At 35.9% G+C, this 16,781-nt stretch overlaps 1 protein-coding gene and 1 long non-coding RNA gene across 12 annotated transcripts in view; one reads left to right on the top strand and one right to left on the bottom strand.

Moving 5' to 3' along the window:
• The window catches only part of TBC1D5 (TBC1 domain family member 5), a 607,988-nt gene that overhangs the window by 110,269 nt on the left and 480,938 nt on the right, over positions 1-16,781 (bottom strand). The gene's annotated exons all lie outside the window — the stretch shown is intronic.
• The window catches only part of LOC108532115 (uncharacterized), a 59,705-nt gene that overhangs the window by 21,228 nt on the left and 21,696 nt on the right, over positions 1-16,781 (top strand). The window contains exon 2 of the long non-coding RNA XR_001886359.1: positions 1,513-1,697. This is a non-coding gene — a long non-coding RNA (uncharacterized LOC108532115). The remainder of the gene's footprint in view (positions 1-1,512; positions 1,698-16,781) is intronic.

Here is a 16,781-nt window from a genome sequence, read left to right on the forward strand (position 1 = left end):
GAATACCATAATCTGTAAAATGTTAAATTACATATATTTACCATAAAAAGTTTTTAAAACCTTATAAATAAATGTGTTCTCATGTTTACCTGGGCATATAATTCAAGTTAATAATTGGGTTTTTGAACAAAGGCATGCACTTCCTTTGAGATACGTATCTGGACATGGAAAAGCTGCATATTATCTCAATAGAAAATTACCAATATGCTTAGATATCAGTCCTTGGAGACATAATTCCAAGACACTGATACACTTGCATGCAGGCACGGGGGAGTTGCGGGGGGATATAATTGCTAAGGTTAAATAGTTTGAAATTCATCAAGCTAACAAGCCGCATTTAATGGCCATGATGGACCTTTTCTTTTTCTGCTGAAAAGAGAATATTTACACAGCTCAACCCTTTCATATCTCTTCCAAGCCAGCCCTAATCATCTGACAAAAATGACAATCCCTTGATTTAGCTCCAGCTACTACTCCACTGGTTTGGTATTCAACACAGTTCTACAATAATCAAATCTGAATTGCCTTGATGAAGATAACTGATGCTTCCATGACTACCATACTATTAAGTCTAACAGTGCAACTTTTTCTCTCTCTAGGAATTACATAGGTTTTCTCATGATAGCCGATGACAACCTGGACCCAAGTATAATGGGAAAATAAAATAGAGGTTAAGGCCACTGGCAGACTGACAGTGCATTCATGATGTATTTTAAAAATTAACTTTCACAGGACTATCCCTCATGACTAATTTTGTTCTTTATTCTTAGTACCTGGAAATACATTTTGTTTTTGCTAATAAAAAAAGAACCTTTTTTTTTTCTGACTTCCAACAAACTAATAAAGGATTATGTTACTTTTTGCCATAAAATAATGAAAGAAGGGATCACATAGAGCAATTACTTGAAACATCTTTATGAAGAAATGACAAGCAATTCAAGACATGGAGTGCTGATCTATCTAAGCACTTAAAGCCATTATTAGGAATAATGATCTAACTTGAACATATAAATGAGGCTCAAGTATTGCTTTCACTGAGGCATATTTAAATTCCTAGGAGACTTACTGCTATCAAAGGGAGAGGTAGTTTAAAGTACCACTGTACTGGAAACAAAAAAAAGAATCAAAAGATGATGTTGAAAAACAGCATTTGAAATGTTAAGAAAATAAAATAAGAGGTTATGGCTGAAAGTTATTCTTTTCTGTTGGGAAGACAGTGATGTTTCTAAAACATAAGTATGCAGACATATAGATGGATCTAGACCAACACTACCCAACAGTGGGTCACAAATATAAATTTCATCTATAATTTAAAATTTTCTAGTAGCCACATTTAAAAAAGAAAATAAAAAGGAAACAAGTGAAACTAAATGTGATATTTTATTTAATTCAGTCTATCTAAAATACTATGATCTTAACATGTAATCAACATATATAGTTATTAATGAGATACTTCACATTGTTTCTTTTGTATAAAGTCTTTGAAATCCAGTGTGTATTTTATACTTACAGCACATCTCAATTTGGACTAGCCACACTTCAAGCGCTAAACAGCCACATGTGGCAAGTGGCTACTGTACTGGACCAGCATAAAATGAAACATCTGAAACACCTGTACACCACTGCATGGCTATAAAAATCAACATCTAGACATGAACAATAAAAAGGATACCAATACTTTTATACATTAAGATTCGGTAAGTATAGTTCTTCAATTTACCTATAATTCTTCTCTTTCAATTAAGTTAATTTTATCTCTATTAAATAAGGTTTTAAAAAGTTAAGGAATTTTGGAATACCATCTCACACAAATAACAACCAAAACAAACAAAATTAAAACTAGGTAACAGGTTCAAATCATTGTTAAAAATACATATATAAATATACATATGAAGATAAATGGATAGATAACTGCGACGTACCAAAATGTTATCAATGGTTTCCTTAGGGGGACAAGATTAAATGAGTGGAATTCTCACTTTATGCAACTGAAATATTTTAAAAGAGATACTTGCTCCTCTTTTTTTTGCTGGGGGGGAGGTAGGGGGAAGACAGCGTTTCATTCTGTTGCCCAGGCTGGAGTGCAGTAGTGCTATCTTGGCTCACTGAAGACTTGACATCCCAGGCTCAAGTGATCCTCCCACCTCAGCCTCCTGGTAGTTGGGACTACACGCATGCACCAACATGCCCAGCTAATTTTTATATTGTTTTGTAGAGATGGAGTTTTGCCATGTTGCCCAGGCTGGTCTTGAACTCCTGGGCTCAAGTGATCCACCCACCTCAGCCTTCCAAAGTGCTGGTATTACAGGTGTGAGACACCACGCTTGGGTAATACTTGCTCTTCTTAAAGGAGTTTTTTTTTTTTCTTTTTTCAAATACAACTTTATAAAAATATGATGATTTCTAATCTTTAAAGTTCTGGAATCTTCTCTAAAATATAAGAGCTACTAGAACTATACATGTAAAACTCTATACGTAAGAAAGACCAGACCCCATGAAAACTGTGATTTCTCATTGTGCAGAACATTTTATGTCAACACTTTATGTCTTCATTTGTATTAGAACAATTGGCAATTACAGTCATGTGTTAATTAATGATGGGGATATGTTCTCAGAAATGTGTCATTAGGTGATTTCATTATTGTGTGAGCATCATAGAATATATTTTACAAAAACCTAGATGGTATAGCTTATTACATACCTAGGTTATATGATATAGCTCATTGACCCCAGGCTACAAACCTGTATAGCATGTTACTGTACTGAATACAGTAGATAGGTACAACACAATGGTATCTGTGTACTTAAACATATTTAAAAAGAAAAAAGAAAAGGTACAGTAAAAACATGGTATTATAATCTTACGGGAGCACTATCATATGTGTGGTCTGCTGTTGACCCAAACGTCATTATGCAGTGCATGATTGTGTTTTAAACTCATTTTCACAGTCAGGACTTCAACTATCACGAGCATTTCCAAAACAATGGATATTTTTAAATGCGTTTGTTTTGGGGAATTTTCCTTTGGAAGATAGCAAAATGGTAATCATATCTTAACTCATATTAGTCTGTGTACAGAGGAATACCAATTATGTTCCATGTTCTGGGAAGTTTATATAACTATACATAATGAATGCAGGCTGGGTGCAGTGAGTGGTTCATGCCTGTAATTCCAGAACTTTGGGAGGCCGAGGTAGGAGGATCGCTTGAGGCCAGAAGTTTGAGACCAACCTGGGCAAAATAGCAAGACCACTGTCTCAACAAAAAACAAAAAAAATTAGCTGGGCATGGTGGTGCATGCTGCTGAGGCAGGAGGATCACTTGAATGCAGTTTGAGGCCGCAGTGAGCTATGATCATGCCACTGTATTCCAACCTGGGTGACTGCGAGATCCTATCTCTTAAAAAGTAAGAGAGTCGAGTATGGTGGCATATGCCTATAGTCCCAGCTACTTGGGAGGTTGAGGTAAAACAGCTTGAGCCTGGGAGGAGGAGATTGCAGTGAGCTGAGATTGTGTCACTGCACTCCAGCCTGGGCGACAGAATGAGACCTTGTCTCCAAAAACAATGAAGTAAAATAAAATAAAAAAGGAAGGAAGAAAGAAAGAAAAAGGAAAAGTGCAAAAATCACAAATTCAAATTCAGTTCATCCTGGGTTTACCATGCCTTTCCTAGGCCAACCAGGATGGGCCTGAAGTAAGTCTTTCACAAGATTTCAGTTTGTTAACTGCCCAAATATCACTCAACTCTTTTCTGTTAATGTTGTTGAAGCTCTATTTAAAGCTTTTTCTTCAGCATTTTATTTTATAGCAATATAAGAAGAATGCTGAACACATTCTACCCATGGTGTGGACAGGCTGAATTTTGGGAAGGTATCTTAAAGTCTTGTGGACAAAGTGACATACAGAAGCAGAATTGACAGTGGTAGATGCAAGTGTTCTAGAACAAACAATATACAAAAAACAAATCAAAACTAAACAAAACTCATGCTATGCTTCTGACTTTCCAAAATGCTATTGTTAATTTAGCATGATCACAAAATCGACTTACAATAATGCTTAAATAACAGCAATCAAAATAAGAGATAAAAACTGAAATCGATCTAAGTTATAGTTAACTTTGTTCACTTATAAAGTATATATTATATGATAGTAGACTGCTCCTTAATATAATTTTAGGTAAAACAAACATTCTGTCCAAGAATGAGTTTGACTTTGGATGGTGAACAACTCCCCTTGGCCATACTCTGCACTCTGTAATGGAAGTCTGTAGATGAGCCGACCTACCTCCTCTTTGCCACTCTTACCCCTATAGCAACATTTCAATATTCTAAGTTCAAACTCATTTTGTTATGATAGTATAAAAATATTTAAATGCTAATTCACACTAAGCCTAACTAAATACTAGATGCTACAAGAAGTACACATAACTATAAGGTGGTAGATATTTTCCTTGTACTGAGTCTGGAGAAATCAAACTCATCCAGCAAAGGTAATTACAAATAGTACTTTCTGGACTGATTCCCTAACTCCTGTTCTTCACTCCAAGGTGATATCTCCATTTGAATCATCAAATAGAGACTACAGAAGGAGAAGTCTCATCTTGCTGTGAACAGCACAGGATATTTCAAAGGACTGGCTATTTATAAGTATCGGCAGAACTGAAAAGAGCAAAAGAATATAAATTCCAGTGATGCCTGTCCTAATTTATTAAAGTACCAGTAGGAGTTAATGTCGAGGTGAAGTTATACATTGAAAACACAAGCACTAGGGTAAATGTAACCGCACTCGTGTGCTCTAGAGTCGGGCACAAGGTGCCTGATAGGTGACGCAAGGGATCAGGAGTCAGTGAGGGTTGTACTCAGATTTCTGCTCCATCTATTACCAGTGGAGCAACTGTAAGGAGTTAGTTACATTCCTAGCTCTAGTTTACTCATCTGCAAAACTGCAGAAAGGATTAATTGACACGATGAGAACTAAGTTCCCAGCACAGTACCAGGCACTTGATAAGAACTCAATGACATGATTACCTTTTGATACCACTGAGTACTGACAGACATGAGTCAGAGGGCAGATCTGACAGTCTGACTACCTGAAATTCATGATAAAAATAGGTGGAAAAGGTGATGCTTCATACTTCAAATAGTTATACATGAATTTAGGATAGATTTTGACAAGCATTGTATTTTTTAAAGCAAAAACACATAGAAAAAATATGAATGCTGGATCTCATGTGAGGGGAAAGGCTGTCTTATTTCTCAGAATAGGAGCACACAGGTTTACTAATATGAAAAAGGTGTAAAATCATACTATTAAGGCAGCATTTGTTTGCTAGCATATGAGAATATAACAATCAAAGTGATTTCCTGCAATATGTCCAAATTATTATCATTTTTATAGCTTATTGGGTCACAATTTTTACATTAAACTGACAAAGTTCTATAGTACTTGTTTAACAGAAAAAAGTATTTACAGTATAATGTATGTTTGGCATGAAGAAAAGAAAATATTTGACAAATGAAGAATTACTTAGTTTTCTTTCCCTTAATACTTGCTACCAACCCTTAATTTTTATAGCATGCTAGATTACAAAAGGGGAAAAATAAAGCTTGGAAGGAGAAATAGCACTGTAAAATATGTCGAATGTTCCTCTTTGATGAAAAATGAGACCCTTATTTTAGTGAATATGTTATTGCCTCAATGCTGGGGGGAAAGCAACCGTCATTAGAAAAACGAATTGCTCAGCTGTTAATAAGCGAAAAGCTCTGGGGGAATTTCTCAGGACCCTAAAGGCAAAGCATTACAGGGTTATGCAAACATATGTTGCAGGTGTTTTAGGGGAGACAGGTGGGCAAACCTCAGCCATGGAAGAGGAGTTAGTTTAATACGCTGTAACTGAAATGAGATAACCTAAATGCATCCAAGTGCAGAGATGCCATGGCACGCGTGAACTAGAGCTGCAGAGCAAAAACTCTCCCTAAAATAATTATCTTGCTAGTGCCAAGCAAACAGAATTTTTCTCTTCTTATAGTTTTATAGAAAACAAACACTGCCAATTACTTTTTTATTTTTTTAACTAAAGGTATTTTAAACCTGGAACAAAGAACAGCCTGAAATAGTGATAACTATCTAAAAAAGATAAGGATGAAGTATTGTTGCCTTTATTTTAACAAATATTCCTAAGGAGACAGTTTGTTGTAATATTCCCTCTCTGGTTCACTAGGCAACATTAGATTTATCATAATTCTCCTAAAGCCTAAGATATTTCTATATTAAAATGCTAATTTTGTCTTTTCTTTTGCCTGTAATTAAAGCTGGAAAAATCTGTGGTCTGATATTCACTGATTGCTAGAGGGTTCACAAAGGTCTCACTATTTCTGTCTCTTATTTCCACTTACTGCCCTTTTCATTAAATATAGATACAGTTACACAGGGAATCAAAAAGGCAGACATTGTAATCCCACATGCTCTCAAAATTACTCCCTTTAAAATACACATGCACACTGTATCAATAAGGGGTATTGTCTGAATATTATCTAAATATTATCAAATCTAGACTTTGTATCTTATTTCTTATTCTTCATTTATCCAAGAGTTGATGTTCTTCTTATATCACTTGTGACTAAGGACAATACTCATTTTACTATACATATTTATGCATAATAGTATATTGAGCCTCACCTTCCTGATCTAAATCACTTTTTTTTTTAACAATCTTACCGTGAGTTAATTTCATATACTTAGTATAAAATAAATTCACAAAACCTCAGATTTGGAAAATAAAACCTAGTTTTTGTTTTAAACAATACACAAAATTCAAAATGTAAGAATACAATGCACTCATCAAATTCATATAGATTTTCATTTAAAAAGAATATGAATATTTGTAACTTGGTTGTAACTAAAATATTATTTCAGTGTCAGGATCAAAATGACTTCTGGTTTATTTACTAATAATTCCTATGTATTTTGATGGGAAAAATATATTGTGAAAACTAGGTATTAAGAATCTTAGGGCAATTGATAGAAAAATCTAGGTAATTCTCATCTATGCATCTATAGAGTAAATCAAAAAAAAAAAAGAAAATATAGAAGAGAAAAAGTTTAAAAAAAAAGGAAGCAAAAACATCGTTAATTGGGTAAAGACACAGACAAAACCTCTGAAGCCATGCCAGCNAATTCATATAGATTTTCATTTAAAAGAATATGAATATTTGTAACTTGGTTGTAACTAAAATATTATTTCAGTGTCAGGATCAAAATGACTTCTGGTTTATTTACTAATAATTCCTATGTATTTTGATGGGAAAATATATTGTGAAAACTAGGTATTAAGAATCTTAGGGCAATTGATAGAAAATCTAGGTAATTCTCATCTATGCATCTATAGAGTAAATCAAAAAAAAAAAAAAAAATAGAAGAGAAAAGGTTAAAAAAAAAGGAAGCAAAACATCGTTAATTGGGTAAAGACACAGACAAAACCTCTGAAGCCATGCCAGCCTCATTTTACATACTGAATAAGCCCAATTCCCTAAAGTGACATCCCCATCTATACCCTGGCAAGCCGAGATCTCAGATGGCAGAGAAGCATTTTAAACCACCTGTGCGTTATGCTCGACTTTAGCTTCACACAATAAATAGACACCAAAAGAGAAATCAATTTTTTTCTTTTACTAATGTATTTACATTTTTGAATTTAGCATGCAGGAAGATGCCAGAGTAACATACCCCCAACGCCCCCCCTCCCCGTTTGTTATTTATATATATGGAAAGTAGGAGTTTAGGTCTACACATTTTCTTTGTTGCTAATACTGGGCCTCAAAATATGTCTTTTAGATAACTGGTTGGCTCTTTTCAGTAGTACTGAACTCTTCACCTTTTTCCTTCTTCAATGTCAGTAATGGTGGGGGTGGGAGAGACTTACTTCAATGCTTTAAGAAATATGGAAATCCATTTGTCTGTTCCTAAGTGCGGTTCCCAATCTTCATTAAAGAAAAAAAGGGAAAAAGTGATCTCAAAAAATATTCCTAAAGATCCCAATTTGGGAAACAGAGGTAAATTCTGATATAAAAGTTATCACTGCAAATTTTATTTTTAGAAATGTTAGAACAGTTTAATCAAGTAACCATCAAAATAGAGGCAATTTAAAACTGTGAGAATTTTGAACCCCAAGAGTAAGTCTGTGACCCAACAGGACTGAGAACTCTGATCTGGAAAATTTTTCTCCCATCTTCTTTTCCCTGTCTTCTTCCCTTTCATCACCTGCTTTCGGAATTGCCAAGGCAACAAAAACTAAGGTCCTGAACAACGACGCCTGGTAAAAGGAAGCTTTGCACGGCTACACTTTTAATGCAATTGGGAGAGTAATTTCAATGAAAAAAATCTTGGAATTAAAATTCATTTATTGTAAAACCCACTTTTACCAAGGTCATCTGCTTCCACTGTATTTTTTTGTGAATCTTATTAGTAAAAAGTGAAATATGAACTTTGAAATTTCTAAGTGAAGGGAGAAATCACAAAGCAAACATAAATAAATAACACATAGATTTGAGTTGTATTTTACTGAGTGAGCCTGTTATCTATGTAGGAGAAAGTATGTCAAGTTAGACCACAGAGAAGACCTTGGAGAAGAGTCCATGTAGATGGACTTTCGCCTTTAGACTACCTTATTCTAGATTCCATGTGTCATTTTAAAAAAGAACACTAATCTTAGATGTGAATTTCTCTAAATAGCAGATAGTGTTGTAAAATATTTTTAATCAATGATCTTTGATACAGCTCAGTCTTAAAATGAACTACTTTAATAATAATGATTGGAAAACCAATTACAGGCTGCTTAGATAATATCTATGCTATGTGTTCTTAATATTTTTTATGCTATGGAATCCTCTGCTTTCTGGTAAAGATTTTGGTCTCCTTTCTGGAATAATGTTTTAAAAATGCAAAAAAGAAAGTGTATAGGGTAAAACATAATAAAAATAGTAATCAGAATACTGAACGAAGTTGCAATATACTCACACATGCTTTTATATTAATGATTATATGACAAGACATAGTGGCTAGTATGATCATTACTATAATTTTAAAGTAGTAATGAATGTAAATAGTATTTCAAGATATCTTCATGAGCTGTAATCTGATATGAAAACTCTGTTATTAGTGACAATGTTTCAGATACTGCTAATAATATTGTAGTTTGTTGCCTTTACCCATATTTGAAGAAAATATAAATTTCAATAAGGGCTTAATGAAAATAAAGATGTAAATTTTTCCCATCCAAGTTACCAGAGCCCTTATTTTCCATCAAGAGACCATTTGGGGGCTTGACGCCTTTCTCCAGAAAATTGAAAGGTGATTTTGGAGAACAGCTTTCCTCTTGGGAAGGTTTAGTCTTATGGATACTACCATACTAGTTTATTAACTCTTTTACTACTACATGAATATGTTCAGCGGTAGTAGTCAAAACATAAAACAACTGGTTTAGTATAGGCAGCAACCATCAGGACCTATAGGGATCCAGGAAGAAATGCCTGGAAAGCCCCTGCCACACCAGGATTTAGCTCCTCTGATACTGAATTTCTTTACCTACTTACATATAAGTACTTCAACATTTTAGTAACTGTTATAAGCTGCAAAACCAGGTGAATGCCAGCCAGCCCTGGATAGGAGTAACACTTAGGATTGGGGTATATTTAGATGCATAAATTTTGGCCCAGATAGCATCCAGTACTTCACCTGAATGAATGAGAAGCCCAGGAGGGGTCAGTGGAGAGAATGAAGGGAGAATGCTCACAGTGAAGTACGCTGTCTACTTCTGAAGAGCCTACTCTTTCTGTGCTAATTCCTCTGAGAGGGTTTCTATTGCTGTGGGACTGCCGATAGCAGAGAGATTTGTAATGGTCTGTACCGTAAGTAGAATTGTCCACAGATTACTTGATTGTTTGAAGAGGTAGCTGAACTTTCTTAGTTTGCAGCCAGGATTTAATTGTTTCTTCTTAAATTTCAACTTTTATTTTAGATTCATGGGGTACATGTACAGGTTTGTTACAAGGGTATAATTGCCTGATACAAAGGTTTGGGCTTCTATTAATCCCATCACCCACATGGTGAACACAGTACCCAACAGGAAGTTTTATGGGTCTTGTCCCCCTCCCTCCCTCCTTCTGGAGTCCCTAGTGTCTCCTGTTTCTGGGTTTAGGTCAGTTGAACCCAAGATATAGCTCCCATTATTAAGTGAGAACATGTGATAATTTGGTTTTGTTTCTGTGTTAACTCACTTAGGACGACGGCCTCCAGCTACATCTATGTTGCTGTAAAGGACATAGTTTCATTAAAAGAATGATGGCTTTTAATTAAGAATTATGGCTGCATAGTGTTCCATGGTGTATATGTACCACATTTTCTTCATCCAGTCCAACACTGATGGGCTCCTAGGTTTATTCCATGTATTTGCTGTTGTGAATAGTGTTGCAATTAACATAAGCATGTATGTATCTTTTACTTAGAATGATTCATTTTCCTTTGGGCATATACCCAGTAATGGGATTGCTGGGTTGAATGGTAGTTCTATTTTTAGTTTGAGAAATCTCCAAACTGCTTTCCATAGTGGCTGAACTAATTTACATTCCCATCAACGTATAAGAGTTCCCTTTTCTCCGCAGCCTCACCAACATTTGTTATTTTTCAACTTTTTAATAATAGTCATCCTGACTGGTGTAAAATGGTATCTCACTACAGATTTGATTTGCATCTCTCTAATGATCAGTGATGCAAGAGTCAGCACAGAAAGACTGAGATCTTCAGAAGCAGACAAGAAGTAGACTTACAGTGAAGTAAGTAGAATCCTTATTTACTTCACTGTAAGTGAGCATTCTCCCATATGCAAAGTTTGCAAATATTTTCTCCCATTCTGTAGGTTGTCTACTCTGTTGATAGTTTCTTTTGCTGTGCAGAGCCCTTTAGTTTAATGAGCTCTCACTTGTCAGTTTTTGTTACAGTTGCTTTTGAGGACTTAGTCATAAATGATCTGCCAAGGCTGATGTCCAGAAGAAGATTTCCTAGATTTTTTCCTAGGATTTTTATAGGCTGAGGTCTTACTTTTAAGTCTTTGATTTATCTTGAGGTAATTGTATATGGTGAGAGGTAGGAGTCCAGTTTCATTCTTCTGCATATAGTTAGCCAGTTTTCCCAGTACCATTTATTGAACAGAGTCTTTTACCCATTGCTTATTTTTGTCAGCTTTGTCAAATATCAGTTGGCTGTAGGCGTGTAGTCTTATTTCTGAGTTCTCTATTCTGTTCTGCTGGTCTATGTGTTTGTTTTTGTACCAGTACCATGCTGTTTTGCTTACTGTGGCCTTGTAGTATAGTTTGAAGTCAGGTAATGTGACATCTCCAGCTTTGTCCTTTTTGTTTGGATTGCTTTGACTATTCAGGCTCTTTTTCAGTTTCATATGAATTTTAGAATAGTTTTTTCTAATTCTGTGAAAAATGGAATTGGGAATTTGATAGAAATAGCAGTTTTGAATCTGTAGATTGCTTTGGGTAGTAGGACATTTTAATGGTATTGATTCTTCCAATCCATAGCCTGGAATGTTTTTCCACTTGCTTTTGTCATCTATGATTTCTTTCAGCAGTGTTTTGTAGTTCTTGTAGAGACCTTTCATCTCCTTGGTAAGACGTACTCCTAGATACTTTTTTTTTTTTGTGGCTATGGTAAAGGAGATTACATTCTTGATTTCATTCTCAGCTTAAATTGGTGTACAGACATACTACTGATTTTTGTACAAGGATTTTGTATCCTGAAACTTTACTGACGTTGTTTATCAGGTCTAGGAGACTTTTGGTGGAGTCTTTAAGGGTTTTCTAGGTATAGAGCCATACTGCCAGAGCAGAGAGATACTCTGACTACCTCTTTTCCTACTTGGAAGCCTTTTATTCCATTCTCTTTCCTGACTGCTTTAGCTAGGACTTCCAGTACTATGTTGAATAGGAGTGGTAAGAATGGGCAACCTTGTCTACTTCCAGTTCTTAAGGGGAATGCTTCTAGCTTTTGCCTGTTCAGTATGATGTTGGCTGTGGGTTTGTCATAGATGACTCATTATTTTGAGGTATGTTCCTTCAATGCCTAGTTTCTCGAGGGTTTTTATTATGAAAGGATATTGGATTTTACCAAAAGATTTTTCTGCATCTATTGAGATGATCATATGGTTTTGTTTTTAATTCAGTTCATGTGGTTACTATACAAGATGACCATTAATTAGCAACACACAGTCATTAGACTTTCCAAGGCCAATGTGAAAGGAAAAATCTTAAAGGCAGCTAGAGAAAAGGGAAATATCACCTATAAAGGGAACCTCATCAGAAGAAGTCACAATGGAATGGTAATCTGAAGGATGAATAGGCATTTACAACATTTGTGTTGTTGGCAGAGAGTTATGGAGAGGAGAGGTGCAGCTTAGTGAAGAAAGAATGAACTTACTGCTGTTGTGATTCTTAGAGCTCTCATCAGCTGTTACACTGTGACTTATTTTTCTAGACTGTACTACTTAATGATTAATGATATCTAGAATCTTCAAACTTTATCTGTTTTACAAGTACATAAAAAGCAATAGACAATTTTAAAAAATCAACAAATGATATACTGTACTATTAAATTATTTAGGAGTTGTTTTATTTAACTGTAAACTTAGAAGGTTTAAGAAAGAATTAGCTCATTTATGAGGCATCAATTAAGCAGAAAATTTAATGAAATAAACCAAAGCTTTACATGCCACAAATGAAGTCAACCCCATGTAGTCTTCTTCCTCTCAAGGAAAAAAACATGTAACATCAGTTATTATTTACTGCTACCAAGTAGGTGCCAGACCACATTAGTTCCTTTACAAATATTATCTCAGTCCTAAATTTTTCACCAAAAGACTCATTACCATTTTAGAGGTAAAGAAAGAGGTTCGGAATAGTTGTAGTTTGGCCAAAGTTATATGAGATGGTAAGGAAACAGCCAGGAACTGAACCCAGTTCTATCTTTGAACCTCTTCTGGCTAAACATACCATAAGGGTTCATGAAAATATGAAGAACATTGTTAATTCTCAGTTTTCCTTTGGGAATAAATAATACAAGTTCCAAGTATATGGCACTGATAATAATACTTCATAATTTTCCACATCTCTCAAAATTAAGAATGAAAAATTGAACATATGACTTTAACAAATATCTGACTGGGAAATGCTAAAGTGTGTTTGAAAATAGTCATTCCTTTGTTATCAACAGCACTATGTTGCTCATTTATTTTCACCCCAAGAGTCCTCACTATTTTCACTTCTCCCTTCCTTTTTCTAAACCCTCTACAATCTTATTGCTTGACTTTTATTTTTTTTATGTCACTGTTTCATTCTGAAAGAGCACTTTAATTTCCCCTTCAATGCATACCCTAAATATGTGAACGACTTTCAACAGGCTCATTTATTTTAAATCTCAGTTGATTTATCTAAAACCTTTGCCACTCACCATTTTCCATGTTGTTAGAATTATCTACCCTTAGGCAATTATAATTCTGTCTTCTTACAGTTTTCCCACATTCTGAATCTTCTGCATATACTCCTTCTTCTTGATCCTACCATCTCTTTGATACCATTTCCTATGATTCCCTTGCTAGCTCACATCTCATTTCCCCAAAATATCATTCCTGGACCATTTACATTCCCTCAACTATAATTAATACTCATACTCAAAGAGTCCTAAGTCTGTAATTCTGGTCCGGATCCCTTCTTAGAGCTCTAGGCACACATTCCCAATTACCTTCTGGATATTTCTACCTGGGGATCCCATAATCTCCTCAGAATTGACTCATTATCCAACCTTATTCTTATACACAGTGACCCTCTGCAAATTTGCTAATCTGCTTGGGAGACCGAGATTGGTGGATCACCTGAGGTCAGGTGTTCGAGACCAGTCTGGCCAACATGGCGAAACCCTGTCTCTACTAAAAATACAAAAATTGGCCGAGCATTGTGGCTCACGCCTGTAATTCCAGCACTTTGGGAGGCCAAGGTGGGCAGATCACGAGATCAGGAGATCCAGACCATCCTGGCCAACACGATGAAACTCAGTCTCTACTAAAAATAGAAAAATTTAGCCGGGCGTGGTGGCGGGTGCCTGTAGTCCCAGCTACTCAGGAGGCTGAGGCAGAAAAATGGCGTGAACCTGGGAAGCGGAGCTTGCAGTAAGCCGAGATCGTGCCACTGCACTCCAGCCTGGGCAACAGACTAGACTCTGTTTCAAAAAAAAAAAAAAAAATTAGCCAGTCATTGTGTCAAGCGCCTGTAATCCCAGCTACTTGGGAGGCTGAGGCAGGAGAATCGCTTGAACCTGGGAGGTGGAGGTTGCAGTGAGCTGAGATTGTGTCACTGCACTCTAGCCTGGATGACAAGAGTGAAACTCTGTCTCAAAAAAAAAAAAGAAAAGAAAAGAAAAAAGAAATTGCTAATCTGCATATTTTCCCAGTAACTCTATCAACAGTTGGAGACTTGGGAAATGCAACAAATTGTTCATGGTTTACAGCTAATTACCCACCAAGCCTTGTTGATACTCTTTCTTAAAAGTTCCTCGAAGTTATCTACTGTTTTCTGTTTTCAAGAAGCTCAAAGTTAAACTGTATTTAATTAAAAAAAAAATAAAAATAAAGAAGGAAGAAAGAAGAAAAGAAGAAACAGAAAGGCAAAGAAGGAAACAGAACGCTCATATTACCTTTATTCCACTGTTTGTTTTCCCACATCAGAAGGAACAGTTGGTAAAAAATAACACTAATTTTAATTTAAAAAACATATACATAGGTAAATACACATTAAATCCTCTGATGAAATCCTTTAGGGCATCGAACTGTGTATCCTCTATGATACTGAAATCTCTCCTCCTTGTTCAATCAGAGGTTAACTCCTTCTGAATGAATATGTCCTAAATATATGCTGAATTGTTTTAGTTTTTGCTCACTGCTATTCCAAATACTGAAACGACGTAGCTGGTTAGTCTCTGGAACTCAAACACAAGAAAGTTCAAATAAGAGAGCTCAAATAAGATGTTATTAATTAAGCAAATTAAGTAGTTGATCTCAAATTAATAGCTGACATTCTCATCAGTGGATTCTCTTATAAGTGGAATATATAATAGAAATGTTCAATTAGAACCTTTATGAGAAAATCTGGCTGGATTTCTCCAGATAATGGCTGGCAAGAAGAGGGTTTACCTCTTTCTTGGGTTTATGAAAATCACTGCAACTATTCCTGTCACTTTTCTGCCTTCTGCAAATTTTCCCACCTGGTGCTGTTCCTCAAAGGCAGCTCAAACCATGCAGGCTCCATACAATACCCACTTTAAGTAGAATAAATCTGAAATACTCTCCATTTTTATTGTTGTTGTTGTAGAAAAAAGGGAATTGACGAATAAGGCACTTATATTGCAATAAGAACCTCAAGAAAAGTCCAGAAAGAATCAAGTCACTAACAACTCCAGCTTTTAACATGATGATGGACAGACTTTGGGCTGATGATTTAGTGAAACAGCGCTTTCAGCTTTATCAATTCATGTATCTGCAACACACTTTCAGTAAACACTACTGAAGATAAACTTGAAGGGGCTATCAAAAAGGCGAAAACTAGTAGTGTGCAGAGATAACCTGAAAACTGAACTCTTAATTTACTGAAGCAACCATGCAGTAAAAAGATGTTAAAGTGTCAGTATCCCTAACAAGGTGAGCGAGGGGAGAAACAATTATTTCCAATTTGCCTCTTCAGAAACCAATTTTAATAATAATGACAAGTAAATCTGAGGTGCACCTAAAAATTGTGAATGAGTCAAATTCCAAAATTAACCCTATTTGCCTCTGAGAAAAGGTATACAAAGCCTTCCTCAAAAATCTGGGTGAGGTGGGCATGGTGGTTTATGCCTGTAATCTCAACACTTTGGGAGGCTGAGGCAGAAAGATCACTGAGGTCAGTTTGAGGCCTGCCTAAGAAACAAAGCAAGAACCCGTCTCTACAAAAGAGTAAAAAAATTAGACAGGTGTGGTGGTGCACACCTGTAGTCCCAGCTACGCGGGAGTTTACGGGGAGGACCACTTGAGTCCAGGAATTCAAGGTCACCCTGAACTATGATTGTGCCACTGCCCTCCAGCCTGGGCCACAGAGTAAGACTCTGTCTCTTCAAACAAACAAACAAACAGACAAACAAACAAACCCCCCAAAACTAGGTGGTTTCCAGGTTAGCAAGACTTGATTATATCCCTTATATGTTTAATATATATCTAACGAAATAAGATGTCAATCAAAAGCGGTCTGCCAAGGAGGCAGAGAAGAGTCAACATATAGGCAGAGCCAGTGGGAGAGACGGCCTGAGTTAGTGGGTAATGGACTGTGTAATTTCCAGGACCCCAGTAAAACTACCCTTACTGTGAAGTAGGTATGTTAGAGTCTCAGAGTCTGGTTTCACTAAATATGCCTTCCCATCTGCATCTACCTGATACCAGGTACTCCATGGAGATCTATGATTCTGACTGGGTTTTCCACATAGGTTTACAGTATGTTGGTTATATGGAGTTACATAACTTGTTTTTTTCCTCATTGTAAGTGATCTGATAATGATGTGGTCTCTCATGTCTGTGTCTTAGTCTGTTTGGATGTTATAACAAAATACCATGAACTGAGTGGCTTATAAACAGAATAAATTTATTTCTCACAATTCCAGGAAGAAGGTGCCAGCAGAGCTGGTGTCTGGTAAGGGCTGGTTCC

Source organism: Rhinopithecus bieti, unplaced genomic scaffold, assembly GCF_001698545.2.
Source record: "Rhinopithecus bieti isolate Rb0 unplaced genomic scaffold, ASM169854v2 scaffold_8220, whole genome shotgun sequence".
Classification (NCBI taxonomy): domain Eukaryota; kingdom Metazoa; phylum Chordata; class Mammalia; order Primates; family Cercopithecidae; genus Rhinopithecus; species Rhinopithecus bieti.